Source organism: Stegodyphus dumicola, chromosome 10 (assembly GCF_044657685.1).
Source record: "Stegodyphus dumicola isolate Sdum_Otavi_A_Nest chromosome 10, ASM4465768v1".
In the NCBI taxonomy this organism is placed as follows: Eukaryota; Metazoa; Arthropoda; class Arachnida; order Araneae; family Eresidae; genus Stegodyphus; species Stegodyphus dumicola.
Window position 1 is genome coordinate 104,004,531 of NC_140777.1, and position 15,526 is coordinate 104,020,056.

Genomic DNA, 15,526 nt, shown 5'->3' on the forward strand with positions numbered 1-15,526 from the left:
TGAAGTAAATAAAGTTGAATAGTCAAAACTAAAACTTTGGAAGTAAGATGTCCGTACCACATACGGGCAAATCAGGCTGCGCAAAAATAATTGATCTTATAACGGAACGGGACAACTTTTAATTGGTTAAATCGACAGGGATGGGATTTGATACGTATTCCTATTGGTTACCAGTACACATTTTTATCAGACTCTCAAGTTTGTTGAAGGATACGCCTAATTGAAATTTTTGATAGATTCAACACTTCAGTCTCTAAACTTCCAATGAGTGATCTCTAAGGTATTAATTTTCCATTTCTCTTATTAACTTCAAGTTATAATTCATTTTATTCTTTTTAAAGATAAAGAATGAAAAAGAAATGAACTAAAATGTATACATTTCCCCTATTGTAAACTATCTAGAAAATATGCAAATTATTTAAAATAAAAGGAGGTGAAGCCTAAAGTCTGTGACGCAAAGTAAAGTCATATTCAAGAACACATATACTTTGTAACTCAAGCAATATAACCAGCAGCAGAAACATACTTGTCTTTCCTCAGGCATTTGAATAAGAAGATAAGAAGTTTCTCTCTAGTCTACAATAAGAATAAAATGTTTGAAATATTGTATTGAATTACCTAATTAGCCTGATAATGATATCAAAAGAAGTCAATACGTTTTGACCAAAAGAAAGGTTTTGCTTCTATTCTTCATGTAGGAATTTCACACCTTTCAGCTGACAGCGCGAATTTTCGTAGCTCCATCTGAATTTCCTAGGAGAATCCCATGGGCGAAACAGAGGAAGGTCTGTTATACCTTTTTTTTTTTTTTTTTTTTTTGCACCAACTCCTCTAGAGAACTTTACATTTTAAGTACCCTTTCGCTGCAAAACTCTATACAATTACAAATATCCATGTTTTCTCCTGAATACGGAACGAGAACCAAGACTGACTGACATGACAGCTGACTTTTCTACTACTATGAAAACATGGCAGTAATTCATATGTTTTCAGTGTCAACTTCTACAAACTTGCAAGTAGGCATACACACAGGATGAGTCATAATCATACAACCCCCCAAAGGTTATTGTGCAATAACTACAAAAGAATTAAATTGTAACAAAAGAATTAAATTTCAGTACATAAAGAATCTGCGGACCTTGGCTTCTTATAATCCTTATCACGAAAGGTAGATTTAGTTACTAAGTGATATGAATTTTTCGCAAAACTGATTTTTAAGGTGTAGACATGCTACAACAATGACTAAAACACAATCACGGTAAAATAGCGAGTACTTTATTTATCTGCAACGTAAAATAATTAAATATCACAGCGGAAATTAAAAAGATGGATAAGTTGAATTTTTTAGCAAAGATGCAGTCTTGTATATTGTTTATTAAGGTATAAAGATAAACGAACCATTATAGCTTTTTTAAAGAAAAATTACATTAATAGTATATGACAAAAAATTCAATACGAGACTATTAAGGTAGATAGACCTTTCGGGTTTTCTTCAAAATTTATTAAGAAAATAGTTTTGGAATAGAGTACTTAGAGCTCAGGAAATAAGCCCTGACATTTTTAATAGTTTCAAGGTTAGAATTACATGTGCTTATAGCCAAGATAGCTTTTAGTTTTTTTTATTCGTTTAAGAGGAATTTGAGAAACCAGAGAATGAGGAAGTGAAACATAAGGGATAGATGACATATAGTATAAGATTGAAAGTTACCGAAGAAACTTCCCTTTCTTTTGAGGAAAAAGATCCTTCTACGGTCGATATTTTATTTCTCCTTTGGTGTTGCTCTCATGATGAAGAATGAAGCAGAGCAGGGAATGAATATGGGGAGAAATAAACAACTACCACATATTTTACCTTGTAGACATAAAACTGACCTTCCTTAGAAAAATATAGTGATACTTGTGTAGCTCATTAATTATAGTTTGATACATATGCATTTTCGTAGCATTTTACGAATTAAATAAGCTTAAAACAGGTTAATTGACAAAATTTTTTAAAAACTGAATAGTGTAATAAGTTTTTAAAAATGTGCTTTGAGATACAGACCTTAGGTTCATCATTTTCAGTAATCGTAAATTATTTAGTCTGCATTATGTCGACATTTTCGAACATTGCGATATTAATATACTCAACTAATATATTCATTTATTCCTCACCGGCCTATGATTAAAACTTCCTCTTTTTGTATAGTTAACTTAGCGAAGAACATCGAGATATGAAATGAATTACTTTATGTATGAAATACAATTTGGTCTGAATACATAACTAACATTATCTACTTAGACACAATTCAGTTACTTAGCATGTGTCAAAACAGCAGATTCGTTAATGTTACTAGTGGCAACAGCTATTGGATCTAAATTATTTTGATGTTATTATAATTGATGTAATTAATTAAGCTTTAGAAAAAGGAAGTAAAATAGAATAACTGCAAATTTTACTTAATTATTCACCCTGTTGAGCAACAGTATTCATTTGTGTTGGATAAATAAAAATACAAAAGCGAATATAACATGGAAACTGGGTTGTTTTGCTTTCCATACACTTTCTGTGAATCAAAGAAGTAAAGAGATTCTCACATTTGCGCTCATATGTGTGTTTCTCGGTTACACTTTAAATCCCTCCCCGCGGTTTACCCTCATGGTCATGTGATGTCGGCCATCGACCAATAGAAAGAGCCAGCTGTTGAATCGGCGGTCTGCGTTTGCGAATGTGAACAGCAGTCGGCATTCTGCGGCCGCCGCTTTCGGATCTTTGCCTGTGTGACTCCTAAAGGCTCCGTAACAGTGACTGTAGCTTTGCACTGAGAAAAATCCTCTCCTCGGATAGTTTCATGAAGACTCTTGCCTGAGGTAAATAATTAATCCACAACTCGCACACTTTATCATGTCTTCCTAAAGAGTTTCAGGGGTAACTTTCACAATGTTAAAAAACTTTTATATCGTATTATTGAATGAGTAGTCAGGGCGAATGCCGGTATTAGTAAAAAAAAGCGAACATTGAAAAATGCATTTCAGCAAAATAGAATTGAAATGTCAGTATTCACTTGTCGGAAATATTCTCAGAACTGTTTTAGCATTAAAAATATTAATTCAAATTAATGTTTATCTTAATCTTAATTTATATGCGGAAAAATAAATACCCATTAAACATATTTAAAATCCATTTCAAATTTATGATTAATGATTCGTTACAAATAAATGCTTTTCGTAAAAAAAATTTCCTTAGTGTTAGTTTCCTTTGTGTTCTGTTTCTGAATGATACAAATGTCGTAACATTCATATATTCATGAATTGTCCGTTTCGCCTCAACTTCTAGTACAGTTTGCTAAACCGCACTTTTTTGCCTTTTCTTTTTGTGGATTACTTCAGCACATTTTTTTCGTTATAGCACTTCTAGACTTTATTAGAAGTTCTTCAGTTCTAATCTGTAACCTTACAGTAATTTTAAGCACTTTAACTTTTTTTGGTTATATTATTAAAATTACCGGTACTCAAGAAATAATCAACAATTTCTTCTGTAAGATGCTTTTAATTAAAAGATAAAATATTTTGCATAAAGTTTTTTAAAATTAGAAACACATTTTTATGGTAGATACAGACAATGTTACAGTAACAGAGGCGAAGTTTAACTATTTGAATTGCTTTCATTTTAGTGTACTGAGTTTGCATTTATGATTACTTTTGTTTAATGGGAGTTATTTCTCATACATGAATGTATTTGCAAATATATTTACTTAATAGTCACATACATATCATTAAAAGAAAGAAAATTGCATTTTTATTTATGCCATCTATTGACAAAGAGAGTTATTGATGTAAGGTATAACTTAGTTAAATATTTATGTTTGTTATACTACAGAAAATAACTGAATTGATCTAACTGAACTGAAACTGGATTATTTGTTACCCCGTTTTCATAAAATGACATATTTTCCATTACAAGCAGTATGGGTTTAATTTAAACAGGAAAAACAAATATTCTAGAAATTGCTGTAATGATATTAACTACGTAAACTGCATATATGCTTTTACTAATCACGTTAAAAATTACACTAAAAAGGAATTTTACATATGTAAAATTTACTATTGCTTTCAGTTTGCTCCATTTTACAAATTTTCATGCCATTTTTCCCGCAAAGTAATAAATAATGCATTTCATAATTCAAAGAAATTATGTTTAAAATTAACAGCAGTAATATAGCATAAGATGAAATACTTTATTTAGAATTCACAATTATTATCTCCGTATTAAAATAGAATTACATACGTATTAAAATGGAAGTAATGCCTAATTGACTTCAACTTTTATTATCTGTTGAATACGGAGAAGGTGAAATTATTGAACATTCAAAAGCAGTTAGCAGAACCATGAGTTCGATTTTTTTTAAATTGGCTGATGTTTAGTTTTCTGCACTATATATACATAAAGAAATATTTAACGAAATAAGTACCACTTAAATTTTCCGTAAAAATTAACTAGTTACTTGAAAATTAATTATTATACTATTATAACAAGGATTATTAAAAGAGCACACTTTTAATAATTTAAATTGTTAAGGAGATAATAAATGAGCATCTAATTTACAAATATGAAGAGTAACGATGGATTTGTAACCACACAACAAGATTAGCATTGGCATATTATTAATCATACATGTTTCAGTTTGAAAAATATGACATAAGACTTACGTCCAAGTCAGATATATTGTCTTCAGAGGCAACTTGTTCTTTATGTTTAAACAAAATAATTCTTGACATAGCAGTTTAGTTTCGCCATGTATGAGTATACTATGATGAGTGTGCGATGTTGGGAGGCCCCAACTTGTCAGCAACTACTACCCCAACTTGTCAGTACTAGTGACTGCTATAATCTGGAAATTACACAGACTCTTAAGAAGGGTTTAACTCCCTTTGTATTTCACTTTAGAAATCCCAGTTGCGTGCACTCGACGCTCACAAACTACGCCGCGTAACAATCTTAACCGCGTTCTAAGATACAGCTGAGATTCAGCAAACTTTCTGATTAAGAATTTGAAAGATTCAACGAACTGTCGAAATAGGCACACAGGCCGAAACGCGCGGTTCTTAAACTTTCTACCAAGCAACCTTCACGCTCGTGATTCAAGAAGCACACTTACAATCTCGCTTCCCTTCTACTTAAACTCAATTACTTCTGCTAAAAATTTGAATACTCTGCGCGTTCTACTATGATTTACATACTCTGGCATTGGCAATTCCAGGGGAAAGTAAAGGCTTGAGAGGAAAGATAGCTTAAAATAAATGTTAGTTAAAATAAATATAAACCCTACAAGTGTATTAAAAATAGCAATTTATTAACATCATGTGTTTCTAAAAATGTCGTGCTTTAGATGGCAGTTTTATTTCAATATATTCCATTTCAAACTAATTAAAGGAAAATGTGTTTTCTGTCAAAAGAAATGGCAAATAATAATAAAATGTCACTGAAATGTAACGACCTAAATGTGAATATTTTGAAGCTGAATACGTGGATTTCTGATGTGTCGCGCTATGTAATTTTAGTTTCGTTGCACTATAATTAAGTTAAATTAAGGAATGAATTAAGCTTGAAAATATGTTTTTAGAAACCAATATTGGGAGAAAACTGGATGGCGCTATCAATGCTTCAAAGCAGTCTTCAATACTATAAACTCAACCCTAATGAAAAACTTGGAATCCTTGATGACTCTTAAAGGGAACAAAAAATTAAAGTTTTCGAAGAATTAAAAAAAATCTGAATAAATTGCATGCCATGAAATAATTTGACAGGCATTTTTTATTCAATGGCCAGGCTTGCGCTGTGTTGTCATTGAATGTTACAGAACCTTGCAAAAATTAAACTTAGAAATAGAGCTCCAAAGCAGTAATATTAAGAATAATTACAATACCTTAATTTCACTTTTTGCAAGTGATGCCTATTAAGTCACCCACATAAGTTTAATATACGAATCCACTCCAAGAGAAATTAAATTATTAAGTAAACAATTTACATAGTGTATAAATTTTAATTTACATTGTAAATACATATTTCAGAATTAACGATATATATAGTGATGAAATTTACATTTAAATTTTAGTTAGTGTATAAACAATACTTAGCGGTAAGAATGCAAAGGGGCTGAAATAAAACTAAACTTTGCTATTATGTATTAAACAGTAATTTAGTCGAAAAGATTTTGATATGATTTTTCAACTAAAGATTTAGTTACGCCAAGATCATAAAGTCTTTATTTGGGTTGGAATTCAAACACACTGCTGCTTCTTATGTATAAGATCATATTAAATGATATTTTTTATTCTTCTCTGATGTTTTTAAAGCATAAAAAATTAAGTAAACTGATTCAAAGTTTGTGCTTGGGATCCTCCATTTATGATTAAAGTATGCAGCCGTTATCGAATGAATAAGTATTTGAATATGGATAAAGTTACCTTGAACGAATCTTAAGAAAAAAAAATGAAATTACGGTAAAAACTGAAATTACATTTTATTTCGCTGAGTATCAAATTACTCATCTTTCAATTACGATTTTACTTATTAATCAACCGCAAGATGATAAATTAAACACAATTTCATCTGCAGTGTTTTTTTTTTCTCTTTTTGGTAAGCGCTGGTTAGGATAACAAATGCATTACAATTTTAGCCATCTAAAGACATGTAAGTAATACTATTTTAAGGAACCTGTCACAACGTTAAGACTAAGATGAAACCTTTCAATATTAAATTTGCTTTTACATTATTCAATTATTTTATAACATACTAAAATAAATCACATGTGACTGGCACTAATTCCGTTACATTACGCTAAAAGAAGAATTGCTCCGTTTACCTTTAAAGGATTATTATAAAATAAGAAAAATAAGGCACGAGAATTGGGAGAAGCGAAGCATCACATCATCTGTTGAATACGGTATGCATTAGCTTATGAGAGAATTTTAATTGCCAGCAAGTGAAGGCTCGAACTTTCTTTCAGAATAGACTTGGTTGTGAAGTCAAGAGCTACCAGTGCGCATTTACCTTTAAAGGTAAACGCGCATTAGCGTTTAATGAGCTAACTTCTCTTATAGCAGAAGGATTTATAGCGAAAGCAGCTTCTTATTAGTTTGTAGCACAGTTCAGGTGCTGTATCATAGGATGAAGTAGTTCTGTATATAAGAAGCTTTCTTCTCTCTCAGTCACAGGAAAAGCTGTGAATGCTAATTAGTAATTCTAAGTAAGGGAAGCCCAAATCAGAATTTGTAATCGACTTCTTTAGAAAAATAGAAACTCTGAAGAAAACTAGAGGAATTAATTTAAAGAGAGAAAAGTGCCTTCTTACAAATTCAAAAGTGAGACATGACTTTCAATAATTAATGGAGAATATTTGAAATATAGAATAGCGAAATGGAGAATATATGTTAATATACTTTCTTCCCATGATAGTCCTGATCATGATTCCAAATACATATAGCAAAATCAGATTAGTGTGTTTATCAAAAGGATACAAGAGGCAGAACATTTTATGTACTTTTATTTCTTTTTCATTCCAAACGTTCTCATGAAATAAAAAGTAAAGAGGGAATAAAACAATCGTTAACATCATTTAAATTTTACAAACAAAACCAATCTCCTCCTAAAAGCATATTCTTTATTTCCTGACGTACACAAATTTCCAGACTGCATCCTACTTGAGTGAAAGAAGTGTGTATAGTACAGTGTCGCGTAAGATTATATTTTCCATGCGAGGAAAATGTATTAAACTTCATTGAAGTAATCAGATATATTTTTTTATCTATGAAATTTCGTGTCTTTTAGATTACATGCCTTTTGTGATAAGTGTGCTTCCTTTGAAGAATTACTTGATCTGTGAATTACATGAATTTTTGGTATATTCAATATATAAAACAGCATTATACTTCTAAAAATAAGAGAGATTAAGAACTATTTTAATTTTATAATATTTTCCCCAAAATATTACATTGAACTAACTCCTAGAATTATAGATATTAATTCATAAACGTCCTATTTCGGGATATTCTAAAATGTATTTTTAGACATTTATTGATTTATTAAAAAAATATTTTCCGAAAACAACTACGAGCGCCTGAAATTTTAAATATTAAAAATTATAATTTTTACTATTTTTTTAATTAAATTAAGATAATTTTGTTTTAATCATTCATGAAAATAATACTACTAAAGTAGTTAATAGATAATGTCCATTTTTTTTTTTTTTTTTTTTTTTTCAAATCCTTATTTTGTATGTCTTAATGGAAGGGGTTAGTTCATTTCACTGTCCGACTTAAAGAAACAGTACGTAGATTAGTATACCTAAAAAGCTCAGCCTGTAAAACGGTTTCTTTGGCGCTGATAATACGTATGGTAAAAAAACAGCAAACAGGTTCTACAACAAACAGGTTGACCAAGTTTTTTCGAATATTTTTTTCATAGCTTTTACTATCAGCAAGTATTGTGTTAAAGATGATGGAAGGAATTCTTTTGGAAGATGTAAAGAAATCCTTAGTTTAGCCTATAATACAAATATTTCCGAAATTATTTAAAAACCCAAAGTTTTAAATGAGGATACATTCCTTTTGTATTATTGCCTGAGCAGGGGTTCGTTACAGATAGAGTGCACACTGGATTGATAGCAGTTAGATAAAATTTATTTCATCAAAAAAAAAAAAAAAAAAAACTTCCCAATTCTGGGACTTTCCGGAAAAATATTCATACAACTGTTCAGAGTATCACAGAGTTTAATGAGTAATTACACTTCAGATTATTAAGAAGGTTAAACACAAAGCAATTCAAAGCGCATCTAAAGAGCGAAGCTCACACAGAGATGTATCAATACTCCAAACTCACGCTGAAATAAATAAAAACTACTCTCCTAGGTCTAATATAATTTTCTTCCGGCCGCTAAGAAATTTTTAGCACCTTCCACTCCTCGAAACTACTGGAAGGCATACGAAGGTCGGATATGGTTAGAACTACATATAGCATAAATTAAAATTGCTCAATTACAAAACTCATTACAGTTTTCTAGAAATCGGACCAAAATGTCGCCAAATTTGGCGACACATCAGCTTGAAGAAATCTCGCGAATATAATGGGATAGCCATTTACTGAATTTTAAATAGACTTGCCCTTGTATTCTTATATTTCCGATGAAGTTTTGCTTCTTCAGATTTTCATGTTACATTATACAAAAAAATACGGCGACCAACCTGTACAGTGGTTAGCGCCGCTGTCTGCCGAGTCCTGTTTCGAATCCCAGAGAAGGCATGGATGTTTGTAAATGTATATTGTCGGTGCAGCATGCCGGCACTCTAAATATGGGCGAGCCGAAAGTCCTATCGTGTAGTTTGATGGAAGGGGAGAGAGGGGAGAAACTCTCGGACCCGTCCTTCAGAGGTTCTCTCCATCAAAGTTGGGGACAGAACTCAACTAAATCGTGCTGTCACCTGTTAAGCTGCTCAATGCTGTTGCCAACGTCAGGCGCATCTTACGCTTCTTGCGACGAGGAATTCCGTAGGTTTGGGCTGAAGTTACTGTCAGACAACTCAGCATAAGTAACAACAAAAAAGCAAAATATAATTTCACTAAAATTATTTACATATGTACAAAATTCGTAATATTTCACCCTTCCAAGGAATGCACTCACGGGCAGTACAATCCCTGGACAGGAAGTCCATATTTACAACTAAGGAAACTCAATACAATACTAAAACAATGTTGTTGTCGTTGCCGCGCCTTATCTCACTTCTCTGGCAGTAACATCAAAACAAGCTCATGAGATTCACTGTGACAAGGAATGCAAGACTGCCCTTGTCGTTGGCAAGAGTCATAAGCGTCATACAGGTGATAGTACGAAATAGCAGAGTTCCGCCCCCAGTTTTGAAGGAGAGGAACTCGGAGGGGAACGGTCCAAGGGTCTTCCACTATTCTTCTTTTTCATCAACCACTCGAGAGGGCTTTCGGCTGGCGTATATTTAGAGTTCCCCCATGCCGCACAATCAGTATACATTTACAAGCATTCATATATATCAGGCTCTTTGGCACCGCAATCAGCGTCGCTAACCCCTATCTCGGTTTGAAAGCACTGAAACAATAATTTAAATAAAAGACTTAAAACAAATCAAATGCTATACAAATAAATAAATGCATAAATTTACAAATTTACATACAAACAAGAGTATGAACTTAGTATAATATTTACCTTATACAGCTATGGAGACTGCGTACAGTGGCCATAGTAACGGGCTAGCCTATCGTAATGCAAGACTTTAGGCTTAGAATTAACGAGTTACAAATACAAATTACGACATCATTCAGCCTGCTTAGGACTATATAAAGACCTTCCATGATGACTGTAGTTTAGGAGAGAATCCTTTTCGTTGAATCGGATTCCATAAACACAACTTGTCAAATTTGTGGAATCGATGTCCTGTAGCTCTCGTGTCGTATCGGATCTTCATTTTGTGTGTCGTCAAGTTGATTCGCTCTCGTGTAAAATGACCATCACTTTAAATCTTTCCTGGAGATCCTGAATGTACTCCTCAGGCGAGGAAAGCACATCCGGAGGGTAACCAAACAAGATATCATAAAGCAGGAGAAGGTCATGACCGAAGAGCGTCTGAGATGGTAATCTCGTGGACTGCAGCGCAATAGGACATTAAGAACAATAGTAACATCTTGTCCCGTTCCTGCTGGTTTCTGGAAATCACCAGCAAGAAGTTAGGGAGGGTACCATGACGTCTGACTGGGGATATGAAGGTCTCATTTGGATTTTATCGGTGCCGTGTAAATTGCAGAGTTCTTTGATTACAGTTGAGATAAAATTCCTTCGGAATATAGCTGAAGAGACACTCTAAAGCTGGAAATCCAATGCTGTATCATTACCTGTGCTACCGTGATAGCCTCTTGATAAGGAATACGATACGTTTTGGAAAGACCATTTTGGAAAGTAATTAATTACAATGACGATGTATATGTTGCCATAAACAGTTTGTGCTAGAGGACTTATGATGTCGAAGGCGAGGCGTTCGAAAGACGCTCCTCTATTGTACCGTTGTAGCTTCCCTCGGCTGCGTTTCTTCGGTCCTGTACGACCTACACGAGCATCGCAATGTTGACAGCACTTTTGCACGTCATCTTTTGCATTACATCAATGGAAACGCTTTCGAAATCTTTGTGAAGGGAATTTGGGATGTTCATCCGGAAATATTTCAATATTATTAACATATGCTCAATTAAACACTAAACAACGACTACTCAGAAGCTGATGTTGTATCCAGTCTTACGTAGTTTTCTTCTGGCCCCAGAGAGATTTCCAGTACCTTCCACTTCTTGAAATTACTGGTAGGCATATGATGACCACATGCGGTTGCAATTACACGTAGAGATCGATTACAATTATTCAGTTACAATACTTACTACAGTTAATCAGGCACCGAACTAAAATGTCCCAGATCTTTGCTAAGTTTGGCAACGTTTCCGTTACTTCGCCAAAACTGGCGACAATAATTAGTTGTGAAAACCATCGCCAGCTTGGCGATATCTCACCAATTTAGTGAGATAACTATTTACTCAACGTTAAATATACTTCTCCCTGTATTCTTATTTTACCGGTAAAGCTGCTTTAGATTTTCATGTTGAATTATTTACATTATTTACATTTGTACTATTTACATATATACAAAATCCGTAGCAGTATTATATGAATATATTATTATACATAACTTTTTATTATTAAATCGCATTTGTATAAATTGTGTTTTAGTTGCTTTTATATTTTTATGTAGTATTACATAATTGATGATGTCTGTTGTGGTAAAAATATCTGTATGAAAATCTTCTTTGCACAGAAATGTAAATGTTATCAACTACGTGCCTGGATACCGGAATGTATGCATGTCATGAATTTTTACCTTGATATATGTAATAATTTCTGCTATTAAAACACATTTGTATTAAATGAGGATTGATTATGTTCTTAGACATATTAAAATATTGATTTCTGTCAAGAAAATATCTAAACACTTTACACCACAAATAGAACGTGGTTATTTAATAAAGACATGAGAAGTAGTTTAATGCATACGATACTTGTCACACTTTTGTTTATCTTCTGTGCTGAACTTTTTTTGGATGAATGTCATCAGATGCTCAAAATGCAATACAACACTCACATTTCTAATGAAACGTTTAATCATGATTTTGTGAGATTCCCCTCCCCCATATTGAACTTTTCCTTTACTTTCTGTGACCAAATTTCGAAAGCAAAACGCTTTTATTGTAAATAGTAAAGAAAGGTAAATACAATAAATTGCCATATTTTGTTTTGTGTAATCCCAAACATTCTGCTGTTTTCATGTTTACTTTTAATTATTTTGCTACCGCTGAGTTTATTACTGCTATAAATACGGAGTAAAAATTATCGAAGCCGGCGTTTAAATACGATCCTTTCTGCTCATGCTGTATAATTCTAGCATATGTTGTCGAATAAATTTTGTTTCAATACGGTGCTGAGAACGGCTAATCCAAAAGTTACCTTTCTTTTATTATACTTTTTTATCTTAAAAAAGGAAAAATATCTAGTCAGACTACTCGTAAAATTTGTCTTATATATGAAAAAGGGCACAGTTCTGTTAACGCAGTTCGAATGTAGTTGGAGGAGTATAGCGTGGAAATCTCATGCTCGAAGATGAGGCTAATCTGGATGATCATCCTTTGTATGTTTCGGCACTTTAAATGGCAGTTATAAATGTAAAAATCGAAGCAGAATTTACGAATCTTCGAGGCGGTGTCTTTGTTCACAACAATACTCGACTCTGCATTTCGATGCAAGTCACAAAAACTAACAGAGTATAGCTGAGATGTTTTGTGTCATCCGTCTCATATTCACTATATAATGTTCTCTTCGAGTTTCATCTTTACAGTTCATTTTAATATTCTTTCAATGGTATGAGCATCCCTTCTTTAGAGACTGTAGTAGGGCATCGATAAGAGTTTAGTAAATAAAGCTTATGCCGCTTTCAAAAAGAGAATTCTCAAACTGCCAGAGAGATGGCGAAACGTAATTTAATGAAATTGTTCTTATGTAATTCATTGAAGGTTTCTCACGTTATTGTACTGCTTCGTTTTTACTTATCATCAAAACGCAGCTGGGCGCTTCGGATGACCAATTGTTTACGCTGATATACGAAAAAAAAAGGATAGTTCTGGACTCTGTTGCACGAATATCAATGATGTTAGCCACTTTGTAAAAGAGGAACTTTTATAATAATGCTAACATATCAACCACTACTTGTGGTGATGCAACTAACATAAGAGTCGAATTCAAACTTTTAAACGTAGACTAGTAGTCAAAGACTACACAATCAAAGCTGAATCTAAGTTGGCTCAAAACTCTAACCGGAGTAACAATACACAAATGGGCAGCAACAAGGAGAGCCGATTAATTACAAATTTAGCAGAGCTAGCAACAACTATGCAACGTAGCCACGAACCGCAGAAACACTCTGTGTCTTATAATGCAAAAACCTTGGTTTAAATACTCTGTTAACTCATTTTCATTCCTGATGAGGAAACACAAAAGAAACGTTAGGCTGGAATTATAAATAACCAGTTAATTCAAATAATGACCTTATAACGGTGCAACGACATCTGAAACGTTAAGAATTGCCAACAAGGCAGCCATTTATTTAGTTTATCTTGACACTACAGAAGATTAATCAGCTTTATACCAGTATGTTAAACGACACATGCGGATGTTTAAAAGATATGACATCATCGCTTTTGAACAATTTCTCTTTGGATAAGAGCCTCACGATAGCCGTACCTCTGTGTTGAGACGCGAAGGTAACGAACGTTGGAAGGTTATTTTTACTGACAACCCAGCACTTGTTCTGAAAGTAGATGATGGCATTGGCTACACCCCATTTACCTCTAGTCCCCATACCCGGTATCTTGATCTCCCACTGTTGCATTATTAAGGTTTTGATGCTATTCATGCCAATCTTCGGAACCTCAATCTTCCACCTTTCAAAAGGATAACACGAGACCGCATGGTGCCCACGCTATCTCATGTTACTATCTAGGCTGGCGTTTCTCTAGAATTTTTACCGATTTGAAATGTCTGCTCAATGATTTGTGAGCGACTAACACAACATCACCTGTCAGCTTTCACGAAGATGAACTATGGTACAGAAGTGAAGCCGCATGCATTGCAGTATCCGTATTTAGCACCCGAAGCATACTCAACTGCATGTTTGAACCGTGTGCCAGCTGCTTTTTCTGGTAGAGCGGATGTCCAGGATACTCAATTTTGCATCTCGAAATTCTCTGAAGTGTATATCATTTCTTCTTTCCTTGTAATGCATTTGTAAAGTAAATATGAGTCTAATAGCTTTCTTTCCTGGTGTAGCAATTTTAACGGCCAGTAGTGTATACAAATATATAAATTGTATGCGGCTAATCGTATTCTTTCAGAAATGTTACTACGTGTAAATTTACGAACGAGAATGGCAGTAGATATATATATATATATATTCACATATATATATTCATATATATATATATATATATATATATATATTCACATATATATATATATATATATTCACATATATATATTCATATATATATATATATATATATATATTCACATATATATATTCATATATATATATATATATATATATATATATTCATACTGCCATATATATATTGTGTTTAAGAATCAGTAAAGTGAAGAGCAACACCTCATTCGATTTCTAATAGTGCTCACATATATTTCTTTTCATTTTCTCTTAACATTATTGTTAAAGCCATCATATCCCTCACTTCGAGAGGGTCCAGATTTAGTCCTTTTCTTTAAGGTACAAAAGTACTCTCCTTTGTGAACCTAAACTTTTTTATTAAAAACGATGAAATATGACAAGGAAATACCAACGAAAAGTGGTTCAATGATCATAGCGTAGTACATTATAAAAAAGAACACAAATAATAAAACTCGAAGATTCTAAAATGAAACTTCTGAAATCTTTGATAAGACATAATCTAAAATAAACTAAGATTTAGGTTTGATGAATGTGAATGCTATTAAGGCATTATAATTCCCCAGTTGAATACATAGTTCATATTATTTTAGCGGAATCAAAATTAAAGGCACGATTAAAGTATCAGTAATAGTTACGGAAAATTTATCTCCTTTTTAAGATTTACGTTTTTTAATACACTGAAATAATGCACAGTGCCCAGTATAAGTTAAATTCTCTTATACATTTTCCAAGAAATCTGAAATAGTTTTCTTAAAGAGTAGGCAATGAATTTTTTTAACAAGAGGAAAAACGAATTCATACAATTTTGGAATGAATAAAGAAGAAATTTGTGTTGAGTGTAAGATGATTATGACTGATTTTAACGGAGAAAAGCTCTTTATAAAGATAACAGGTAAATGCTTTGTAAAGCTTTACAATAAAAGTAGAAGACAAACTTGTATGGTTTTAGCCAATGACTTTTATATCA

The 15,526-nt window shown here is 32.8% G+C and overlaps 1 protein-coding gene across 1 annotated transcript in view; it reads left to right on the forward strand.

Annotated features, from left to right (window-relative positions):
• Positions 1-2,728: 2,728 nt before the first annotated feature.
• LOC118197850 (5-hydroxytryptamine receptor 2C-like) overlaps positions 2,729-15,526 on the forward strand; it is a 1,008,613-nt gene continuing 995,815 nt past the window's right edge. Inside the window, exon 1 of the mRNA XM_085825349.1 lies at positions 2,729-2,850. The gene's annotated coding sequence lies outside the window, so the exon portion shown is untranslated. The remainder of the gene's footprint in view (positions 2,851-15,526) is intronic.